Source organism: Gymnoscopelus braueri (assembly GCF_963280865.1).
Source record: "Gymnoscopelus braueri genome assembly, chromosome: 7".
Classification (NCBI taxonomy): domain Eukaryota; kingdom Metazoa; phylum Chordata; class Actinopteri; order Myctophiformes; family Myctophidae; genus Gymnoscopelus; species Gymnoscopelus braueri.
Genome location: NC_137608.1, coordinates 11,473,051 through 11,496,785, shown reverse-complemented (window position 1 = coordinate 11,496,785; position 23,735 = coordinate 11,473,051). Strand labels below are relative to the sequence as shown.

General features: G+C 40.0%; 2 long non-coding RNA genes across 3 annotated transcripts in view; one reads left to right on the top strand and one right to left on the bottom strand.

Moving 5' to 3' along the window:
• The window catches only part of LOC308089548, a 204,518-nt gene that overhangs the window by 114,291 nt on the left and 66,492 nt on the right, over positions 1-23,735 (top strand). The gene's annotated exons all lie outside the window — the stretch shown is intronic.
• Positions 16,981-23,735, bottom strand: part of LOC308088720 — a 7,169-nt gene continuing 414 nt past the window's right edge. Inside the window, exons 2-5 of one of the 2 annotated variants that reach the window (XR_013933462.1) lie at positions 21,891-21,995; positions 18,801-21,777; positions 18,418-18,472; positions 16,981-18,284 (exon numbers count right to left, since the gene is read on the bottom strand). This is a non-coding gene — a long non-coding RNA (uncharacterized lncRNA). The remainder of the gene's footprint in view (positions 18,285-18,417; positions 18,473-18,800; positions 21,778-21,890; positions 21,996-23,735) is intronic. The other variant, XR_013933463.1, reaches the window with a different exon arrangement.

Here is a 23,735-nt window from a genome sequence, read left to right as displayed (position 1 = left end):
CTAAATGTCTGATAGCAACATATGCAATAAGCTATGCTGTACTTGTCATTTCAAGTAGGCCTACTAATAATAATGAATCAACACAAAAGTGGGACCAATGTCAAAACTGGTATTGGGCTGACAGTTGAATTATGAATATGCTTTTGCTGGATAATGTGTCTTGCATGGCAAACTGTTCAATTTACTTGTCAGAGGTAATAGATATGTTGGTTATTTTGGTCAATAACAATGAATAATAAATGTACACAATGACATCATCAGGTATGGCAAAATGTGGTAGTGGCATTGATAAAAGGACCTACTGTAGGCCATGAGTTAAAGTTTACAGCATTAATATTCCTCCAGCTCTGGAACAGATGAACCTGCCCCATTTTCCACACCTTTCTGCATTGAGCTCTTCAGTGTTTCATCCAGTAACTCTGGTAGAATCACTGACTGGAAGAATATTGTTGACTTTTCAATAATCTCTTCCACTAGGAAGGGGTCGAAGCAGATTTCCTCTGTGTGGTATCGGTTGTATGGGGAAGCAGTTTGAAGAAAGAAGTATCCCACATCTGCATTGGTGACCAGCAGCTGCATTTGAACTTGGAAGTAGTAGGGATGGGTTGCCTTCAACTTTATTTCACCTGTTGGTATGGAAGAGCAATATATATTTATTTTTGTTTAAAATATCATCAGCTAGAGCAGACCATCTCTCAGCCAGGCTACAGATGTAAACTTTTGGTTTTTATCTTTGGAAGCCTAGGGCATGTGCACAAGTTGGTTGTGAGGGGTCTTCAAATGGCCGTATATATATATATATATATATATATATATATATATATATATATATATATATATATACACACATATATATATGTATGTATATATATATATACACACATATATATATATGTATATATATGTATATACATGTATATATATATATGTATGTATGTATGTATGTATGTATGTAGGCCTATGTATGTATGTATGTATGTATGTATGTATGTATGTATGTATGTGTATATATATACATACAGTATATATACATACATACATACATACATACATACATACACACATATATATATATATATATATATATATATATATATATATATATATATATATATATATATATATGCACTGCATATGCACACTATATTTTCATATGAACCCCATTTGATATTGACAATGACAATTCTAAGTTAGTTACAGTCTACACAGAATGAGTTAAAACATGTTTGTGTGGGAATTCTCCATTCAATCATTTACAGGTAAATACAGCTATAGAAGAAAACAATAGCACTAGACCATACCTGATGATGTCACATGAAGGCAAGAATCTGGTTGCTCAGCAAACTTCGGGATACTGAGAGCACGATGCTTGAAGGGGTTCTTCACCTCAAGGGGACGGGTGCCACAACACTTGCAAGTTACAAGTCCATCCGGTGATGCTGCCATTATGGGCAGCTGGCTGTACAGAATAAGCCCACAGGGCTCCGTTTTCATGCCCTTGTGCTTACATCGGTTCAGCTTCTCAAAGTTGCTCACAGCATATCTTTCATTGTAATTGCCCCAATCGATAGCTGGTGAATGAGCTGGTGGCATATAGTTCATGATTTCTTTCAGTAAAGCAGTGTTCCTGCTGCTTACTACTCCATCATGTTTCACTTTTCCAAACACTGAATGTGCTTTGCTGGCTGTAACACGCCCAACTCTGTAGTCACGCCATTCATCTGAATTTGCCTGGTCTGTTGTGTACTGAGACACAGCTAAAACAACATGTTGGTCCAGTGGTTGTACAGCTGCATCAAAGAACTGATCTGTGGAAGAGCAGTGTGCTGCTGCTAGGGCTGTGAGAGTGGGTGGCAGAGCAGCATTCACTTGTTGTAGTGGGTCTTCTTCCATAGCATCCTCCCACTGTACTACCCCACAGTCCCTTATATCAGGCAATATATGTGCTGGATCTGGGGCAGCTGGCTGGTAGCAGAGAATCCCAGCACTTCCATTTGAAGCTTCCCTGAGCCCCTCAAGGTCCATGTCGTGGATGGATTTTTTTTTCCTGTGAGGTAGTGCACGAGGGTCAAACTGGAACCTCCGAGCACGACACACTGTCTCCTCAATTACACAGTTTCCTAAAAGTATACAGCAAATTAAAAACTGGTCTTACTGTAGGTAATATGATTTGGCAGGCTTAAGTGAATAAGGCCTTGAGGCTTCACCGCTGCAGGGGAGTAAAACATGGACAGCTAGACTTTGGTGTGGGCTTAGTGGACAGTAATATGAAATGTACTGTTTGTAATAAAGTTAGTTGTGTACATTTTTGTATCACATTCATAGAAGGGAATAACAGAATGCAACAAAGCAAAAAGAACACCGGCAGCTACACAAAATAGTTGATCAATGAAATTATTACTGTAAACAAAACATCACCTTTAACCTTCTGAATATGAATGTTTTCAAGGAACTCTGCACTGTGCAGCTTCTTGGATGGCGCATGCCAACTTTGTCTCTGCTCAGTCACCGTTGTGTTTTCTCCTCGTGCCACTTTCTCAATGACCATATGGCAAAGGGATGCCACATGCTTACATGTGCCACGTAACCTTTGGATTATGAAAGGACATACAGTATGAAAAGGAATGAATGAGGGTGGCTTGGTCAAAATACTTTGAAACTAGTATGTGGCAAACTGTGGTAGCATATTTAAATTAAACAAGAAAATGAACATGATATTGTTTGTGTCAAAGCCAATGTACCCTGCAGGACAGGAGCAGAAGGCATCCACTAGCAATGCCTTTGACTTGTGGACAATCATCCAACATTTATAGGGTGCTAGAGAGATGCTGGTTTCCCTTATCACAGTGGCCCTCAGGAGACAATAGGGCACGTTTTCACCAACGCCATGGTATTGCACATTATGAACATGGTCTGACATGTGAAGGGACTTTCCATCCCTCAAAGCCTCAGCACCACCAGTTAAAATGTCAATTGCACGGTTTTCTATGAGAGAATAAAACACATATTTAGTTGGTGATGATTACAGCTACATTACTAAATTCATACATGACAGAGAGCTAAAATGTATAGGTGATTAAATATATATTGAAAGAGTTGCCTATTTATTGATGAACAAGACAGTAACAAAATGAAGTGCAGCAAACTGTGATAGGCTGATTCTTATTAATAGGCTACAGTGGCTACAAGTACATTTACTCAAGTACTGTACTTAAGTACAATTTTGAGGAACTTAAATGGAGTATTTACAATTTTCAGTATTTATACTAATACTCCACTACATATCGGAGGCAAATATTGTACTTTTACGCCACTGCAATTATTTGAAAACTAGTTACTAATTACTATGTAGATTTTGATTATTATTACATAACATACTCTAACCACTTCAGCCCTATATATATATTTCCATTTGAAAATAGCCCATCTACAAGCTCATGATTGTGAGCTTGTAGATCTGCTATTTTCAAAGATTTTTTAAAAACATTTTGAACTGGTGAAATGGGACATTCTTCACAATGAGTACTTTTACTTTTTGTACTTTAAGTACATTTTTTAAATTTGATACCAATACTTTTGTACTTTTACTCAAGTATATTTAGAATTCTGGACTTTTACCTGTAACAGAGTATTTCTGCATTACAGTATTGATACTTTTACTTAAGTAAAAAAATGTAGTACTTTTTCCACCACTGTTGAGACTATACTTACTTTTGTCAAAGTAGGTTTCTATACCACTCTGTAACATATCTGGATAGCTTGATGGGCTGTCTTCCCAACCATTTTGCAAGGTATCAGGATCAGGTAGGCAAATAATACCCCCATCTAAAATTAATTTGGACTGCCTCTGGTTCTGTATTTCTTTTTCATATTCTTTTGGTGAAGCCTTAGGTTGGAGATTTAAAAGACATGCTGCACGGCAACGGGCAATTAAATCTTTTTTTAATGTCTTTGACACTACAATGTCACGGTCTAATAAATACTGTCTTAATTGACAAACAGTTAAATGATTGAATTGATTCTCCGTGTCTGACATCCTGGCGTCATTGCAGTGCAATCCAAGACTCTCAAAGCAAAGATACGCGGAGGGGGACCTTTCAGACCCCAGAATGCTTTGCGCATACCCACAATGCACTCGGGTACTTCAAAGATGGCGGTATCCGCGAAACGGCTTATGAAGCAAAGCCTACCGTCCTCATCATAATCATTCAATAATTTGAATGATTTTACTTTTAATCTCATTATACCCCGCAATGCCAGACGTAGGCTACAACGTCACATTATTAAGCATGATTCATCAGGATCGCTTTGCAAATCCACAAGCTCACACTGAAGCGCAGATTGAATATATTCGGGGCGCAACACCGTTGTCATAAAGTAACAAAGTACATGTACTCAAGTACTGCACCTTAAGTACAATTTGTAGGTATTTTTACTTTACTGGAGTATTGCCAATTTTCAGTACTATTGTATTACTTCTACACCCCAACGGCAAATATTGTACTTTTACTCCACTACAATCATTTGAAAACTTTAGTTACTAGTTACTTTGCTATTATCAATTATTATATTATAAAACCACTTTAGCCCTATTTTATAGGCCTACATAGGGCTATTTGAAAATAGCCGATCTACAAGCTCACAATGCATCGCATCGCAACACATTGTGAGCTTGTAGATCTGCTATTTTCAAATATTAGTACTTTTACTTTTGGTAGGCTACTTTAAGTACATTTTGATACTAATACTTTTGTGCTTTTACTCAATTTTGAATTCCGGACTTTTATTTGTAACCGAGTATTGATACTTTTACTTAGGTAAAATATCTGAGTACTTTTCCCACCATGCACTGTCTGACCGTTGTACGTCGAAGCATAAATTGGTCGTTACTGGATGGATTGCAGCTGCTACTTGAGAGAGACAGACTGCTTGAGATCGCTAAACATTAATCTGCTAGTTAACAAGAGAAATGACACTATCCAAAAGTATAAAGCAGGGGTCTTCAACAGGGGGTCCGGGACCCCTAGGGGGTCCTCAGAGTTACTACAGGGGGTCCACCAAATCTTTGTGTGTTATCTTTTTTTTTTTTTACCTTAACCACTTGAACCCTGGCATCCCTTTTCTGAGGAGAACTTTAGCCAAAAATAGCAGATCTACAAGCTCACAACGCCTTGCTCTGCGAGGCGTTGTGTAGATCAGCTATTTTTGGCAAAGAGATATATAGGTGTAGAGGGGAAAAAAGAGCAGACCAAGTAAACAAAAAAAGTTTAATCTGAAACACAATTGTTGCGAACGCAGCGGAAGGAGGCGCGCCTCCGCGCAAGTGGAGCTTACTATGAAACCGTGCTCGGCTTGTCAGTGTGCGTGTGTGCGTGTGTGCGTGTCTGTGTTCACTGCCTGCCTGCAGCTCCTCTGAGATAAGTAAATGTCCAATTTAGACGTACCATACATCAAATGAAAGGTCTTTGAAAACTGAACACACCTGTCAAGGTTGCGTTTACGCCCGCCCCTTCCCCCGGAAGCCACGCCCCAGAGAAGGCTCCTAAAAACTCCCCATTGAAACCCCATGTTAAATGAAAAGTGCCCGAATCGCTCCGAAACTTTTTCTACCCCCCCTAAGTGGGGGTCTACGAACAAATACTTCGGGCTCGGATTTTGGCTCCGCCCCCCGGAAGTGGGTGAAACAGGCACTTCAAACACTTTGTTGAATTGTTCAAAAACATTCAAAGTTTTTTTTTAGTGAATTTGTATTTTTCTAAGATGGTCCTTTTAACGCAGATTTTTTTGGTATTTTTTTTTTTTTTTTTCATTGGTTACTTTTTTTTTATTCTTTTTTTTTTTGCGTTCGCTTCCCGCGTTCGCGCGTCTTACTTGTATACAATATAGAGGAGGGGGTCCCTGCTTCGTCTCTCTCTCAGCTAGGGGGTCCTTGGCCTGAAAACGTTGAAGACTCCTGGTATAAAGAGTATAAAATATATGTGTAAAAGATATGTGACAGTGCTGAAAACAGGGCATTTAAAGATGAATTTGGACACATTGGACAGCAGCAGTGCGTTCGGAAATTGCGCACCAGAGCGCACTCGCCTATTAGTTTGTATTGGCCAGTGTGCTCATGAGTTTCTTATACCTGGTGTCATCAATGCAAAGCCATTGTGTTTCATCGGCTACACACGTTTTGGCTGTTTGCAAGCCAAGGAATATAATTTTAGACGGCAAGATGAAGCATGCATGGTATGGTACCAGGCAAGTTATAAAGTTTAATAAGCATCTTTCAGGTGGGGATATATTCTCTATGGACATTATAGCTATAGGACTGTCAGTCCATATTTTAAAATGAAAATCATAAAATCATTATCAAAATAATGTATTTTAATATAAAACATGGATCCACCGCAGCTGCACATGATTGTCCATCCTACATAAACAACGTGTGTGTGTGTGTGTGTGTGTGTGTGTGTGTGTGTGTGTGTGTGTGTGGCATTGCGGGGTTCTCTCGGTCCGACCCGCGCCAGGTGTTCCAGTAGCGATCCAGATAAATATCAAACATTTTTGAAAATGATTTTGACGATGTCAAAAAAGGGGGGAGGGGGGGTTCACCCGAGGGGAGGGTTTTTCACTCGAAATATCAAACTATTTTGAACGTGATCGGAGTGGCCCCGATCGTCTTGTGAGCAACTCGGGAGGGTTCAGATTGGATCTTTGAACCCTCACACTAGACGATGTTTATGCCCGAGTTTCGCCCCCGATCTAGGCTGGGGTAGACACGCCCCCCCGATACTCGTGAGGGTTGTTTTTTAGCCCGATTATCTCGTAGTGTATTGCCACCTTTAGACTCAATAACCGCAATAACCCACCGATCTCCCAGAATCCCTCCCCAGTCAGAGTTAGGAGTTTGAATTCATGTAGAAATATTTGCAGGATGTAATTAGTATTATTGTGAGGGGACTTAATTTAACTGACTAATCTTTTTTATTTAATTTTAATTTTTAAAGAAAAAACCTCTCTCTCACACTTATGCCAGTGTGCCAGTGATCACCCTCCCCTGTGCCAATGTGTTGGCACCCATGCTTAAGGTTGCCTTGCTGTAGACTATTGGAGATTTTCAGGTGCAAAATTGTATGCAGTCACAAACCATGTTTTAGTTTTGTGTGTTTGTTTTGGCCATTGTTTTTTTCATATATGGGTTAGAGTGATATTATCTTTGCATTACTGATACATTTTAACAACTGCGTTGCAAGTTGCATGTACTTTGTAGGTGTGACTGGGTGTACAACTGTATTCTACACCATCTGGTAACTGTCCCACAGGTTTAACACAGGTTAAACACGGGGACCTTTGTCGTGGGCGACTGTCTCACTGAGTTGTATGGCCCATTGTTCCACTGCAGATGTTAGGGACCACATCCAAAAAGATCTCCCCCAGGCCGAAGGGGTGGCCGAGACTATGTTTTGCACCCTGTCCGTTCGTCCGTCTTATGTGTGTGTGTACTCCGCCTGTCTGTGAAGAGCTAATCTCCGGTGAAACCGTGCACACAAACTTCCTGGATTCCAGAGCAGAACCTCTGCCCCAAAATGTTCAGATCAGCCTGTTATAGCGCCACCAGGAGGCCGATTTTTGCAAAACATATTGTTTGATATTACTACTACCTACAGAGTTTGTAAAAACATCACGCAAATCGGTACACATTATCTCTATAGTCATGTGATCAAGACGGATCTGTACAATTTTTCATATTTCATTCTGATTTGCTATGATTGCCTTCTAAAGTTTGAACTCCTGGAAACTTTGGAAGCCAACAAAATGCCTCAAATCATGAATGCAGCGTGCAATTGCCGTGAAACTTTACACGCACATTCCCACAAGGCCAAGGAAGAAATGCCACCATATATTTTTCAAATCAGCCTCATGGTGGCACTATAAATATACCTATAACTGCACACTCCCTAGAGGCCAAGGAAAAACCTGGCCAAATTTTGATATTGCTCCCACAGATTTTGTCCAAACATCACACAAATCGGTACATCTCTTTAGTCATGTAATTGTGGCAGGGGGGAAAACAGGGTATTCTTATAATTTTTCTGTTATTTATTTATGCATGTTTTTCATCTCTTAACCCCTCTTTAAAGCCTGTATTATGATGTCTTAATGTATAATGTATTCGTTTATTGTTGGACAATGTTTTCCCCCGGTCCCCAAGCCACTTAGCAGCAGTCTGAGTGGCAATGACAGCTAACAGCTGAGACGCTGACGGACACTCGGGCGTGGTCCCCGCTGCCCAATCCCCTAGTAGGCGACGTCACCGGCGGCCAATTGAGAGCGAGGAGGGCGCGGTGAGCAGGGCATGAACTAGAGCCCGCTCTCATTCAAAAAGCAGACAGCGAGGAGGAAGGTTGTGTGTAGGAGCTGGTGAGGAAGCCGAGTGTAAACCCGAGAAAGACCAGTGCATTGGGGCGGTAAGAGGGACCACAGTTCCAGCCCCATTGTCTTTTGTATTGCATTCTAGTTAGTTAGTTGGCGCCATAGGATTATTTTAGGATTGTATGTGTTTTCGTTCTTATTTGTATTTTAAAGGCACAGAGGCCTCTTGTATTAGGGAAATTCTAAATAAATGTATATTCACCCTTTTTAGCCATTTGTCAGTCTCCGTTTCCTCCTGGGTTTTTAAAAGTGTTGTTCTCAACTAAGTCTAAGTACTTACCAGGTTTTAACTCGAACCTGTGTAGAGCCTGAAAAGAAAGGTGTTAGTAGAGGAGTTCTTAGGCTCCTACAACAAACCTGAGTGGCATAGTCTGCAAGTGATTTGTTCCATTGGTATTCACGATAATTATGCACCCCGCACTTTAATGTGTAACTTATATTTTATTGTTGTGAATCCAATGTGGATATAATTGAAAGGATTAAAAAGGGTGCCATTAAATTGGCAAGTCAAATGTGACACAGTTGGCCACCGTCACATATTCAAGACGGATCTGATGGATTTCTAATATTCCATCCAACATTGCAGGCCCACAATAACCTACCTGACCTGGCTTAGACCTGTGCTCAGAGGAGCACTTTTTCTAGTTTTTACATAATGCTTTTATTCAACTACTACTTTCCTACTCATGTACTGTATGGAGTCACCAAAAACAAAACAAAAAAATCTCTTTCATTTTCATCATAACAACATTCTGCACACACCTAAAGTGTGATTTTCTTTCTAGTAAAGTATTACTAGTACATGTGCAGTGGTATAGTATGTTGTTAATACTATAACTAGTAGGCTACATCTGTATGGTAGAGTATGTTAATACAATATAACTAGTAGGCTACATCTGTATGGTAGAGTATGCTAATACAATATAACTAGTAGGCTACATCTGTATGGTAGAGTATGTTAATACAAAATAACTAGTAGGCTACATCTGTATGGTAGAGTATGTTAATACAAAATAACTAGTAGGCTCTACATCTGTATGGTAGAGTATGTTAATACAAAATAACTAGTAGGCTACATCTGTATGGTAGAGTATGTTAATACAATATAACTAGTAGGCTACATCTGTATGGTAGAGTATGCTAATACAATATAACTAGTAGGCTACATCTGTATGGTAGAGTATGTTAATACAATATAACTAGTAGGCTACATCTGTATGGTAGAGTATGCTAATACAATATAACTAGTAGGCTACATCTATGGTAGAGTATGTTAATACAAAATAACTAGTAGGCTACATCTGTATGGTAGAGTATGTTAATGAACTATTACATCTCTATGGTAGAGTATGTTAGTACAATATATCTAGTACATCTGTATGGTAGAGTATGTTAGTACAATATAATTAGTACATCTGTATAGTAGAGTATGTTAATACAATATAACTAGTACCTCAGTATGGTAGAGTACAAGTCGCCTTTAAAGTGTTACCCCCACCCCCAATAGTAGGGTGATTTCAATTTATACATTTTGTATAATCTGCTAAATCAGTCAATATCCTAAAGTGGTCTTGTGGGCTACAACAACACTGAATTGCCAATGAATGGAAAACTACTACTACGAAATGTAGGTCCATTTTACTGAGAATAGAGGGTTTAAGTAGACTACATGTGAATTACATCAATACTTATGAATGACAGATTCATATGGTAGAAGGGTGCAATTTATGACAATAAAGCACAGAGTTGTTTTGCTTTTTACCAGAGGACGGAACAACACTCTGTATAACTTCATTCTGATGTCTATTTGTGCCCTCTAAGGGGACATACAGTATGAGCTCAACTCATGCCCATGAACTCATGCCCAGAAAATGACCACAAAGTGAACATATCCCAAGATCAGTGTTTTTTTTAAACACCGAACTCTCAAATGTTAGTTGAGTTTTTAATGAGGGGTTTGTGCAAGGAAACCTCACCATAACTCCCTCTCTATGTCGATGGACTCATCGCATCTAGCATTGAACATCGTCAGCTGAAGAAGAGCTTAAAGGGGTAGTTCACCCCCAAAATAACTTTTTTTCTATTGATTACTGACCATCTGGAGCCTTGAATTCATAGATATTTTTTTGTTTTTGTCACATTCCTAAGCCAATAATTTGATTATAATAAATGTGTCCCCATTGATTCCGGTAGGAGACACAAATGCATTTGTGTCTCCTACCGGAATCAATGGGGCTAAATTTATCAATAGAAAAAAAGTTATTTGGGGGGTGAACTACCCCTTTAATATGTTTTTCCTTACATATTGCAGTAATGCACACGTCACGCATCACAGTCTTTGATTGTGCACTTTTCAACCCTATTCACTGAAGTCTTTCCTACAGATTGAAATGCAGAAGTAAATTTAGTCACAATTCCTATTGAAACACTAGCCAGTTGGTCTTTGTGACTGAAGCTCCTTCCATCTGTGCCCCGATAAAGAACTGTCTTTCACGGTCATTCAGATATAAAAGTACTGTAATAGCTACTGAAGTTACTGTAAAAATGAATTACAGTAAATCAGAGTATAAGTGGTTTGCAGTTTGTTACTGTAAAAAAAAGTTTTTGTAAAATCCATTTACAGCTACTGGCAACTTTTGCTGCCAGTAAATAGCTGTAAATACTTATAATACAATATGTTATTGTAGAGTTTTTTTTTTTACAGTTATTTCATTGTTAAATGCAAATTAGTTTAATCCAATTAATCAACAGTGCATTACATTCTCTTCAACTGTTAGATAAAACTCAGAGACAGATCTGCAATAAAACATTTATTAAAACTTTTTACATTACAAGATCACACATTGTTTTCATCCCCTATAAAACAAGCAATATATTTAAGACTCTCCAGAGTTAAGTGCAAACCTTTTTATTTTCTTAATTGTGGGCTCGCTGCACACTATAGATATCCTCACTATTTATTTATTCTCCGCAAAAAGTATGGCACCAACTACTCCCACATACTTTCACTTAAACTCCATTCAAACTTTAAAAAATCCAGCTTACTGTGGACATGTGTTCTTGTATTTTTCTTTTTGAAATAATTTGTAGTTTTTGAAATAATTAACTTTAAACACACCAAAAAGTCTATGGGAAAGTCAATGTTATTTCAACTGAAAACTCCTTTTTCTTTCACTTGAGATGAGAAATGCCCCATGTTTTCGTAAAGTCACTGCGGCCGCATTTTTTACACTACAGATATGTTTTTTACATCACCAAGTTCGCAAGGGTCTGCTCTCCAATTTAATCCAAAGGTCTAAGTTGTGTGATGTATACATTTTAAGCTAAGACCATTAATATAAACCCATGTCTCTCTTCACTCTAGCACTCTAGCAATCAGTAGCAGCTGGTGCTGCCTAATCTGTCAGTCATTGGCTGCTCAGTGGTTCTGCAAAGTAACTAAGTATATTTACTCAAGTACTATGCAAGTGCTTACAATGCACAGTTTAATTTTGAGGTCCTTTTACTTTCCTTTCCATTTTTGTTACTTCTACTCCACTACAATGACAGCATTTGACAGCTTTAGTTACTTGTTACTTTGCATATTTTATTATTAATACAAAACCTACAGTGACCACATACAGCCGATCTACAATGTGACGCGTTATGAGCTTGTAGATTGGCTATTTTCTGAAAATTGTAGTACTTTTACTTTGGTACAAGCTCCAATAATTTTGTAAAGCTCCAATTTAACTTAAAAAAAGCTTATATTTCATACATAGAAAATGTCACAACCTACTGTGTACTGAAAGGTAGGAGAAAAAAAGCAGCACTCCTTGGCCCAAAATGGCTGAAAATCAGCCCCCTAGATTGGAATAATGCCAAAAATGGACTAGAGTAAAATAAATACACTAAAGCTCCAAATTATTACAACATATGGTATGAAATGTTTATTAAAATACCACAGTGTGTCACAGCATGTGTCATTTGTACATCAACCCTCCCACCCACCCCCCAGATCAGGCCTTCTGTGTCACTCACAGGTATGAACAGAGAAATGTTGGTTGACAGTGCAACAATAGTATACAAATAAGACAAAATATGAAAGTGCAGACTGCATCTCCTGTGGATGACCACTGATCCAACAACTGATCACACCATTGATGGATTTGGGGCACCAACTTGACTCAATGAGTATGTCTTGCAGCCCTGCATCACCAAACCTTTTTCCTAAAATACCTAGGAGGACATGTTCAGAGATGTTGCACTTGGTAGGGCAGTGAAAAACCAGCTGGGGGAAATCAGGGGTCAACCTCCACTTCAATTTATCCTGCCTGGAACATAAAATGTTAGGGAAAGATGAGCACAAGTGTATAAATAAAGATGTATTAACAATGATAGCCAATTTAGTTTAAATATACTCTCATAGACGTTTTTGTGAGGGAATACATCTATAATATACTTTTCAGCATAAAGGTTTTTGTTTTGTTTCCCAGAACTGTCAAAGACACACATGGTATTTGAGTTACCTGTAGTTTGAAGCATCAAGATCCTCATGCTTCTTCACTGTGTTTACGAACATCCTTCATAGCTGGTTTATTTTCAGCACCTCTTGGTCAACTACTGTATAAGCCATGGCGGATGACTCTCACAGAAGATCTTGTAGCGGTCAGCGAAGGGTGGTTCATTTCCCCACACACACACACACACACACACACACATACACATACACATACACATTTTAACCATTTATTTATGTTCACATAAAGGAGAAACATACAGGGACACAAATATTATAGGTGCAGTAAGGTTACATTCACATAATCCTGGCATATGTCTTCACGATACAATAAACATGTCACTCAGTACTCTATGGGTATAAGTAACACCGTCTCCGACATCCATGTTTTGTTTACAATCTCTTACTTGGCCATATTGCCAATTAGCTTATGGGCTTTATCAGCACTGGTGAGATGCAGTGGTGGACATTCACTTGAGTACTGTACGTTTTTTTTAGTACCTGTACTTTCAGTGGTGTAAAGTAACTAAGTACATTTACTCAAGTAGGCTACTGTACTCAAGTAGAATTTTGAGGTAGTTTTACTTTCACAACGCGACGTGTTGTGAGCTTGTAGATATGCTATTTTCAATTGACTTTTTTTCATGTGATAACATAAAAAATGATTTCAGTCTCATGTTAAAATGTGTCTCCCCCCAAATAAATCTATTGAAAATAGCAGATCTACAAGCTCACAACGCTTTGTGATGTGTTGTGAGCTTGTAGATCTGCTGTTTTCAATGCTTTTATCTGATAACACAATACATTATTTCAGTCTCATTTTAAAATGTGAGCCCCCCCCCCCCTGTGTGTGTGTGTGTGTGTGTGTGTGTGTGTGTGTGTGTGTGGCTCACCTGCTGACGTTTCTGTTTGAGAGAGTTGATCCTTCTGCCGTTTTCCTCTCACATTAATCACATTAATGTATTTTTGTCAATAACACGCTGGTAGAATGTTGCATGAAACCCAGCGTCCTCAGGAGGCTTGTAAGAACCCATATCCACACAATGTTGATGTTTATATAAGTAACGTTGACGCACGTTCTGTAGTTGCCTTGAAACATTCAACCAAGTGTTTGCACTTTCTCCATTGTACATCTACATAAACGTTCATATTTCAGATTTAAAATGCTTACCCATGGCCATGGATGTTACAATTATGTACGGGCCCAGAGAAGTACCTGTATCTTCCGTATTATTCAATAAAAAGCCTGTTAATCCGATCGGTGGCCATTTTCACCATATCCTTTCAACCACGCGACCCTATCGGATGGGAGGTGTATTGCACTCTGATACATTATAAATCTGTGAGAAAATGGCCACCGATCGGTTAAGAATACTCTTTATTGAACAATACGGAATATACGGGTATTTCTGCGGGACCATACAGAATTTTAACATCAATGGCCATGCGGTAAGCACTTTATATTTGAAATCTGAACGTTTATGTAGATGTACGGGCCGTAAATGGAAAAGTGCAAACACCTGGTTGAAGTTCGGTCGGGACAGACGACCGTCGCGTATCCATGGCTTGTTGTACATGTATCCCATCTTGTCCGTGTAAATTCCTGAACCTCTTCTTTCTGGACAGACATAAGATTCATATAGCATCGTTTCGAGTCCTTTTGCCGTGCTTTTGAAGGATATTTTCTTTGTTTTGACTTATTTTCTTCAGACGTTAAAGGTCCTTACACACCGGGGCGATCTTTTCGTGCGAATAATACGCTTTTTTTAAAAACCTTATAAAGTCAATGCAAGCGTACATGGCGCGAAAAAGCGGAAAAGCGAAGCGAAAAAGCGTCTTTTAATTATTCGGAACGAGTCCGAATTTTGCGTATATTCGCCACATTCGCCGGTGTGTAAGGACCTTTACCGTTGCTATGGCTGTTGTTGCAGGAAATGGTGGAAATAGAGGCGACCCCATTGGTTGTAACGGGAATCACGTGCCAAAAACCGCACCACCCCTTTGAAAGTATTACGACGCTGCTAAGAAAATAGTACCGACTTTTAAACACTAATTATAAAAATACTGCGCCAGATCAGATGTCGGTAATTTTTTTTCTTACTTACTACCAATAGACCTTTTTTAAGAAGCAGAGATTATTTAGGTCCACTTGATGGGAACGAAACTGAACGAAAAGGACCTAGACAATATGGCCTATGATGACAAATAGGAGAATGATAACGGTTGCTCCCGATCTGATCAACCGGAGGCAAGTCTACGCCCACACACACACAACACAAAGACAGATATACCAAGTCCAACTGAATTTTTACTTTTTATAACTACTATTTTTTTGGCTTTAAAGCGAGCCCACATTGTTTCTTCAAGGAACAATATTTCTAGTTTAAAAATAGCTATTCTAAACCTTTGGGCCTGGGCACACTGGTGGGCGGTCAGGTTATTGCAAGTGGGCCCCCACATACTTGGCAAAACACTGGGATTTTATTGGTGATGCATGCTGTGAAAGTCCACCCATCTGACCACACTGCCATGTTAAGTGGTCAGATGGGTGGGTCGGAAATTCTTCTTCTCAATGATTTTGAGGGGACCCTGACACAGAAAAGGTTGAGAACCACTGATTTAAACATTTAAAACATGAACCACCCCAGCCGATACTCGATATAAGGCAGAGGTTCAACATAACTGAAGCTGTTTTTAAACACTGATCTGTACCCAACATGTTGTTTCTCTGTATATCTTCAATAATCTATACTTGTCACAGGCTGTTCATCACTCTCAGTGAGAGAACTTTATGATAGAGTGGGAAATACCTTTTTTTGAAGGTCTTTTCCTTGCAAAGGCGTTTTTCAGTTGAACCCACAAAATCCCAGAAATGTATCTCTGCAACAGTGTGAGCAAAACTATAGCAGGTTTTTAAGCTTCAGGCTAAGATACTCTCACCAGTGTCAGTTATTCAGACTATCATTGAAGAGGTCCAAGATACTCAGGATGTTGCTCAGTTTATTTATTGTTTATTTCACTGCTTAACATTACCTGCTTTTGTTAGCTTCTGTCTGCAAAAAACAGACGGATTACCAAATCTGTCTGCACACTAAAATTATCAGTGTTAATTTAACAGTCTTAAGGATCCATTCATTCCATTGGTACCATTTGTACTCTCTTTCCCTTAATTAAATTATTTTACTTGTACTGTAGGTTAAAAACAAAATTCCCAAAAAACCTGATCTCAAAGCTCACAATGCGTCGCTGTGAGCTTGTACATCAGTGATGTTTGGGCATGCAACACAGTCTTACGACGAAACATATATAATCTTTAGAACCAGAGCGAGTCACTGTATCACCCCCTGTATTGACGAAACTTCAACCTGGTGGTTGCACGTTCTCCATTTACAGCCCTACATCTACATTAACGTTCAGATTTCAAATATAAAGTGCTACCCCATGGCCACGGATGTTACAATTCACTTCGGGCCGGTGTAAGCTTGTAGATCTGCTATTTTCAGCACGCAAACAAGTGTAAAATCAGCCATTACGAGTTACGACGCCATCAAGGCACCGCCAAAATACATTCTAGTCGACTAAATCAACTGTAGATTTAGTCGACTAAAATCTTATGATATTTAGTCAACTCAAACTAGACTAACAGTAAAACATTTCAGATGACTAAAATATGACTAAAACAAAATGGAATTTGATTGAAAAGACTGACTAAAACTGAATCAAAATTAGGTGTCAAAACCAACGCTACCAACACAGGACATTTTGTTCGTATAGACGCTCTGCAAAGCCAGATGTACCGCAGTGGATTTGAACCCCCCTAGAACATGGGTCTTCAACACTGGGTCTGTAACCCCTAGTGGGTCCTCAGAGTTACTACAGGGGGCCCGACAAATTGTTTTGTTGTTTTGTGTTAAAAAAGTAAAATGTCTGAAAATACACATCAACATGAATCCAACGTATTATTGGCAAAGATAAATTGAAAAAAGCACACCAAAAAAAGCAAACAAAAAACCTTTAATTGACACAACACGGATGATAGTGCTGTCAAACTGATCTATGAAGCCATCAAAACTGCAGCAACACTTGGAGGCAGCCCATAGGCACTTAAAGGAAAAACCTGTGGAATACTTCAAAGCTATAGTATCAAATCTCTCAATGGACAACAACACGCATTGATGAGACAATCAGCTAAACATGGTGAGCTATGTAGCTTTGAAAGCCTCTTTGGTGGTGGCCATACACTTTACCCTAGCCTGATTATCAGACTGAAGCTGCGTGGAGCTTCAGTCTGACATTGGCTCCAGTGTAGGCGATTACAAGGGGGAGGGGATTCGAATTTCCCTAAACCAATCACAAGGGATCCCCACCCCCACCTCCGACTCTCATTGGACAATACATGTTTGTAACGAATAAATCCTAGGTTCACATTACAACACCAGACCAAGAGAGGCAATCCACTCAGAGAGTGGGCGGGGTCTATGGTCTGGAACCAGGCTAACTTTACCTCTGTGCCACCCGAGCACGTAATTCAGGTTTTTCCTTTAATTTGTCACCCATCTGTATATAAAGCTGTACAATATGTCATTTTACATAATATGCATTACACATAATCAGACTAATAGTATTACAGTATAGTGCACAAGTAGAAAAAATATAATGTCATGTGTACTCAAATCCATAATAGCATGATGTGACCCATAGGTCAAGAGCTTATCTCCTGTTTCCTTAGCTTAAGGCAGCTTGATGTGGAGGTACATGCCCTGGACATGACCCTCGATCCAACACTTGATACTGAGTGCCAAACAGGGAGGCATTGGGTATCATTTTTATAGTCATCTGTATGACTTAACCTCATAGAGTAAAAAATTATAGAGCGGGCACCGGAAATCCCCGCCCATTCACTTGTATGTAGTTGCTCACCCAGCGCAACGGGCGGGGCCTATTTGGGGCCTCTGTGACGTATTTTGGGAGCCCATTGGTCGAAACCGCTTTCTCGCTCGTTAATGCGTCTGGCCCTAGCCGTAATAAGCTGCAGTACTTACGAACGGCCAGCATGTCCAATGCGCTTCACTGCTCCATCTCGGTTCTGGGGGCTTGCTTGACCTCCCCGCCTCAGGGCGGACATGCTAACCACAATGTCACTGAGCTGGTTAATACATATAAAAAGCTGTATATCATTTTTCATAATAGGCATTACAAATAATCATTATAATTGTACAGTATAGTGTACAAGTACAAAAATAAAGTCTATATGGTGGGACGTCTGTTGTATATTCTGTCCCCGGAAGGTGTCTTTTTCGACCAATCACAATCACAATCACGACCAATTTCAGTAGCTCTATCACTCCCAGCGTACTGTGGCGTCAACCTACGACACAAAGAGGAGGGAATAAAGCAAAGGAAGGGGTTACATCAGCACCTGAAACTGGCACCGTTGGTTCGGTTGTTTGATTAGATCACTTGCGTGAGAGTGCAAGAAAAATAATTCCTCCTCCTCATACCTCTTTGGCATATTCTGCTGTGGCCACTTGTAACCTGCAAAACTCTTCGAGCTATCTGTAATAAGACAGATAGTCAGACAGACTCCCCCTTTAAAACTCCATATCGTCTCTGTCGGGTGGAAACCTCATATGTCCAAAACTGTTACTTTTCACGATTCAAATTCAAACGCATCAAAAGCCGAGCTTGTAGATCTGCTACTTTTGATGCCTTTGCGTGACGCTGCAGTATGATCAAGTAGGGCATTTATTTGCGGAAAAACACAACAAGTTAAAATATGGAGATAAGAGGTTTCTGCCCGACAGCAATGATATATTAAAAACAAACTACATGCTTTTTTGTCATTCATAGATTGCTATGAACAATAAAACTAAAAGAGGCGTACTTTGTTCACGTGAGATCGGATGTATGGGGGTTGACTTCCGTTGGGTCTCTTCCTTGGCCTCATCCATGCTCTTCTTCCTCAGAGGGTGAGCAGATTCACGAGAGTTGTGTCTCTGTCTGGGAGGTCTAGTTTTCTTATCATTATAACGGTCTTTCAACTGCGTAGATTTGGAATGTGTAGGACTAGTCCTTTGCTCCTCTTCATCTGTTTCCACAGTGGTCCTCTTGCCTCTTGCTCTTATCTTGGTCGAGAATCTCGGGATATAAGAGGAAAGCCAATTGCTTGTAATTTTTTTCCTCCCTGAAGTTGCAGAAGATGACATTGTGGAGGCAGAATGAGACTGGCCTATAGTAGACTGGCCTTCCCTGGAGATATCCTCCAAACCGTTTCTGGAGGTCGGTAGGCCCTTTCTGGATTTAGAAACACTTTCTTTTGTGGAATCTGAACTTTTTCTGGAAATGAAAGGCTTTTCTTTTGCTGAATCAGAATTTCCACTGTATGTAGAAGGACGTTCTTTTGAGAAGGATGACTCTCTGGACTTAAAAGAACGTCTTGAGGATGAACTATCCCTAGATTCAGGAAGGTGTCCTCCTGAGTCATTCTTCTCTAAAATGGACTCATGTATCCTCTTTTGTCTCTCTAATTCAGGTTGATGTGACATGCTCTTGTGCAGATGACTCAGCTGATGATTCTCCCAACTGTTTCTGGAGGTTGGTAGGCCCGGATCACTGGATTTAGAAACACTCTCTTTTGTAGAAGCTGAACTTTTTCTGGAAATGAAAGGCTTTTCTCTTTCTGAATCAGAATTTCCAGTGTATACAGAAGGACGTTCTTTTGAGAAGGATCCCTCTCTGGACTTAAAATAATGTCTTGAGGATGAACTATCCCTAGATTCAGGAAGGTGTCTTAATGAGTCATTCTTCTCTAAAATGGAATCATGTATCCTCTTTTTTCTCTCTAATTCAGGTTGATGTGACATGCTCTCGTGCAGATGACTCGCCGCAGCATCACCGTTATCACCACTCTCAGATGTTGACCTATATAAAGGGCTTGGACTTGATCTATCTTCCCAGCACTGATTAGAAACTGTTAAGCGATTTTGTTGTTGTGGGGACAATGAGTAATCAGAGCTATCTTCAGTTTCAGAAGAATTGGACTGTGGACTTCTCTGAAGTGTACATGGTTCCCTCTCAATTTCAGGTGAGATGAATCCCGTCTTTTGGCAATCAGCTGGCTGGTTGAGGTGTTGGTCACTTTCAGCCTTTGATTTAGAGTAGTCAGAGACCACGCTTTTTCTCTTCGAAGGTTTTTCTCTCTTCACCGCTCCTCTGTCATCATGACAATCAGAGTCATCCGAGCTGAGCTCTATTGCAGCACTGTGCTGTGAACTTATCTGAGGTGCCGTTCTACATGAAAGTTGGCTCCTGTTTCTGTCTGGTACATTGGCCGTTGCCGTTCGAGTATTAGAGTGATTCTCAGACACTTCCATCTGGTTAGAAGCAGAGGCTGGCGCAGATTTTGAGCCACGTAGTTCAGAAGGAGATAGAATTCTCATTCTGCTAGCTTGTCTTTGTTCCTCTCCATGCTCGACACTTTCTGTGCTGACATGGCTTTCATCCGTGGGTTCAAATCTGAGGCTTGATATTGCCACAGGAAAGACCACCCAGTCATCATCATCATCCTCCACCTCATCTTCTGTTTCATTGTAACAGTCATAACCATAATCTGCATTTGCATACACAGATGATAGAGATTCATCCACCATCAATTCCTCACGCTGTCGACGGTTTATTTGTCCATCTTGCGTCTCATTGTGTTGTGGGAAGCTCACTGTATTGATTGCTGCTGGGCTGCAATCAACTCTGTGTATGGAGGAGATATTATAATTGGTGTCCTTTTTTATTAGCTGCAACCCTCTCTCTCTCACACACTCAGGGCACGGCTGTATCTCAAAACCATCTTCAGTATCAACATAATATGGATGGATGCATAGTTCTAAAAGGCCCTCTCTTTGGATGGGTGGATCCATGACCAGTTTGGGGACTTTCGGCGTCTGTAAAATGATGATATTGTCGGTCTGATTTAGTTTGGGTGTCCGACGATTCCCCCTGTATGTATGAGATCTTCAGGGTGATGACATTTTTTGGACCTCTTCATCCTCTTCATGCCCTTCACTGTCAACTGTAGAAGACTTCTCAATCACAGGCGATTTGACATTCTGCCTCTCTGTGATGTCCCCCTTACTCTGATTTAATGTTCTAGACTCTGCTATCTTTTCTTTTCTTTAACAAGTTAAATTATTTGAGCATCTGACAGAGGACGAGCCACCTTGTCAGTTGAAGATTGAGGAAGAGTTGGAATAGCTTTACTTATGGTTCGTGTACTGGACTGAAAACACTTGTTGCGCCAAGAAGACGATGGGGAAAGTGTACTGGTTTGCTGGCTCTCATTGAACTAGGTGGGAGATGACCATTGACATTTTCCGCTTTTAATAAAGATGGGATTCCTTGAGGCGTACCCATGGGGTTAGACAAAACGGACACCAGCAGTGGGGAAGACCCAATAGATGAACGAGAAACTTTTGTAGTAAACCTTTCCTGGGCGGTCAACCTTGGAATTTCAACAGAGCTGGTAGGGATTGATGATGGGTGTAAATGTCCTTTCTGTGTCAGTCGAGGTGTATTCTTTGGCCTAGATGTGATGTCATCAGCATGGCCTGGAATGGTGTCTGTTTCTTGGTCTCCGCTATATAGCCAAGTGGCACAACCCTTTGTGGTCTCCTGCAGGTTTACAACCAAACACGGGGTGCCAGCTCACAAATCGAGAGTTACTCTTTGGCCTAGATTTGATGTTATCAGCATGGCGTGGTGATATAATCATTCCATGGACAGTCCTCTGTTGCTCCCACACAGGATAGGTTTTGCAGGCCACCAGCTCTGACAAATGACCTGGAGTCTGGACCGCTATGGTCTTTGGTCTATAGAACAAAAACAAGAATATGTATTGTATGTACAACTTTAAAACGTATACCACTTCAGACTAAACTGGAAATAGGCCAATGCAATGCCTTTCCCTCTCTTGGATACATACTATGTAACTAGGAAAGTGCATTCTGAGCACAGATCTCCACCAGGCCTGGTTGCCAACCCAGGGCTGTGTCAGTCGTGGGGTGCAGCCATCAGGACACGAAACAAGCTGAGGGGGGAAATAGAATTTGTGATGGTGCATCTGTTCACAATGGTGGCACCCTCAATTAGTAGAAGTCAAAGCGATTTTGGAGGTGTGCTCTATACGGGCCCCTCAACATGCGAATTCTAATTTGGGACTGACTGGATGTTGCGGTATATGATTTAAAAAATATTTGTATGAAATAAGCCCCGGCCTCAAATTTGTGAAGGCAGTTAAAGGCAAACAGTATGGAGTATGAAAAGCCTGATTGACAGTCATTCTCACATGAAGTATGAGTATTTGTGTGTGGGGGGGGGGCACCTCTCCTTTTAACTCCAGTTTTACCAGATGATTATCAGACATGGAATTTTATAGCAGGGCTGTATAGTCAGTATTTTCGATATTGTAGCATTTATTTATTTGTATACTTTCATGAGGCCCTACCTCTTGGCACGTGACACATGCAATTAATCCATTACAATCAATCAAAGCGATTTGGGTTGTGCAACCTTGGGGGTGTCACATTCTGTCACAATGACTCATCCCTGCATCCTGTTAGATCTTATTATTTTTGGTCCAACATCTGCTGGAATCTGGTTTAAGCCGGATCCCACCAGGTTTTACTGAGCTGTTTTGGCAGGGACATGACCCCGTTTTGGCAAGGAAATGGTTGAGACAGATGGTGTTTCTTAAAATCTAAGTTAAAATGGTTTACGCTTGTATGAAAAGTAAAAAAAAGTTATCAATGTGGTTTTTAAGCTACCAACACGAAGCACAGAGAAAGATGAAGAGGACGTCATTGTGCGACATGTGAAAGAGACAGGCTGCTGTGTATAAATCTTACATTAGCCAACTTCTCTTTTAGGAAAGGGGCAAAACATGCTCTCTCTATCTCTCTCTCTAACCCACACCGACCTTCTCTCTCTCTCTCACCCACACACATCCTTTCTCTCTTTTCTCACTCTCTCGCACATGCATAGCGAATCACAACTTACTCAGCAACCCTAACCCGTTAACAAGAACAGACTCTGGGTCCGAGGGCTGAAAACTTAATTTCCCCCGCAGGATCAAATAGGTCTACTTTATTGTACGGTCTACTGTCATCCTGATGAAGGCATTGTTGCCGCAACGCATAGGAGTAAATTCTTTAAATTCTTGCCATGCATTAATTAGCCAGACTATTAAAGCCTTTAAAATCTTTCCACACAAGTGCCCTGGTTTCTTCCCTTTTGTGCCAGGTCAAAATTCTATTCTTATTTTTATTATTATCATCATCATCATTCCCGAAAGCAGATGCTCTCAATACATGACCTCCTTGTGATGAGGCGAGGAGAGAGAACTGGTTTTAACTGGTATTACCAAGGGTTTAATATATTCACCCATAATTTCTTATATGGTTAATAACCTAATGTATGACCATGGAAAAACACCTTCACTCCTGTGTGTAGTAAAAAACTAAAAAGAAAACGCTCAGAGTCCTCAGACTGACTCGGTTCTTGTAAACAAGAAAGACAAAATACTGAATATATCGATGCAATAAAATAATTTAATATCAAGCATACATACATACATACATACATACATACATACTAACCTAGCCTGCTTTTATGTAATACGCAATTAATATTTATTCATATTTTTATTTGAATCCTATTACAACTATTATTTGTAATATAATTCAGAAAATTCATGTTTTTTTTCACACAAACTTCTATATCGTCTCTGTCGGGTGGAAACCTCATATGTCCAAAACTGTTACTTTTTAGG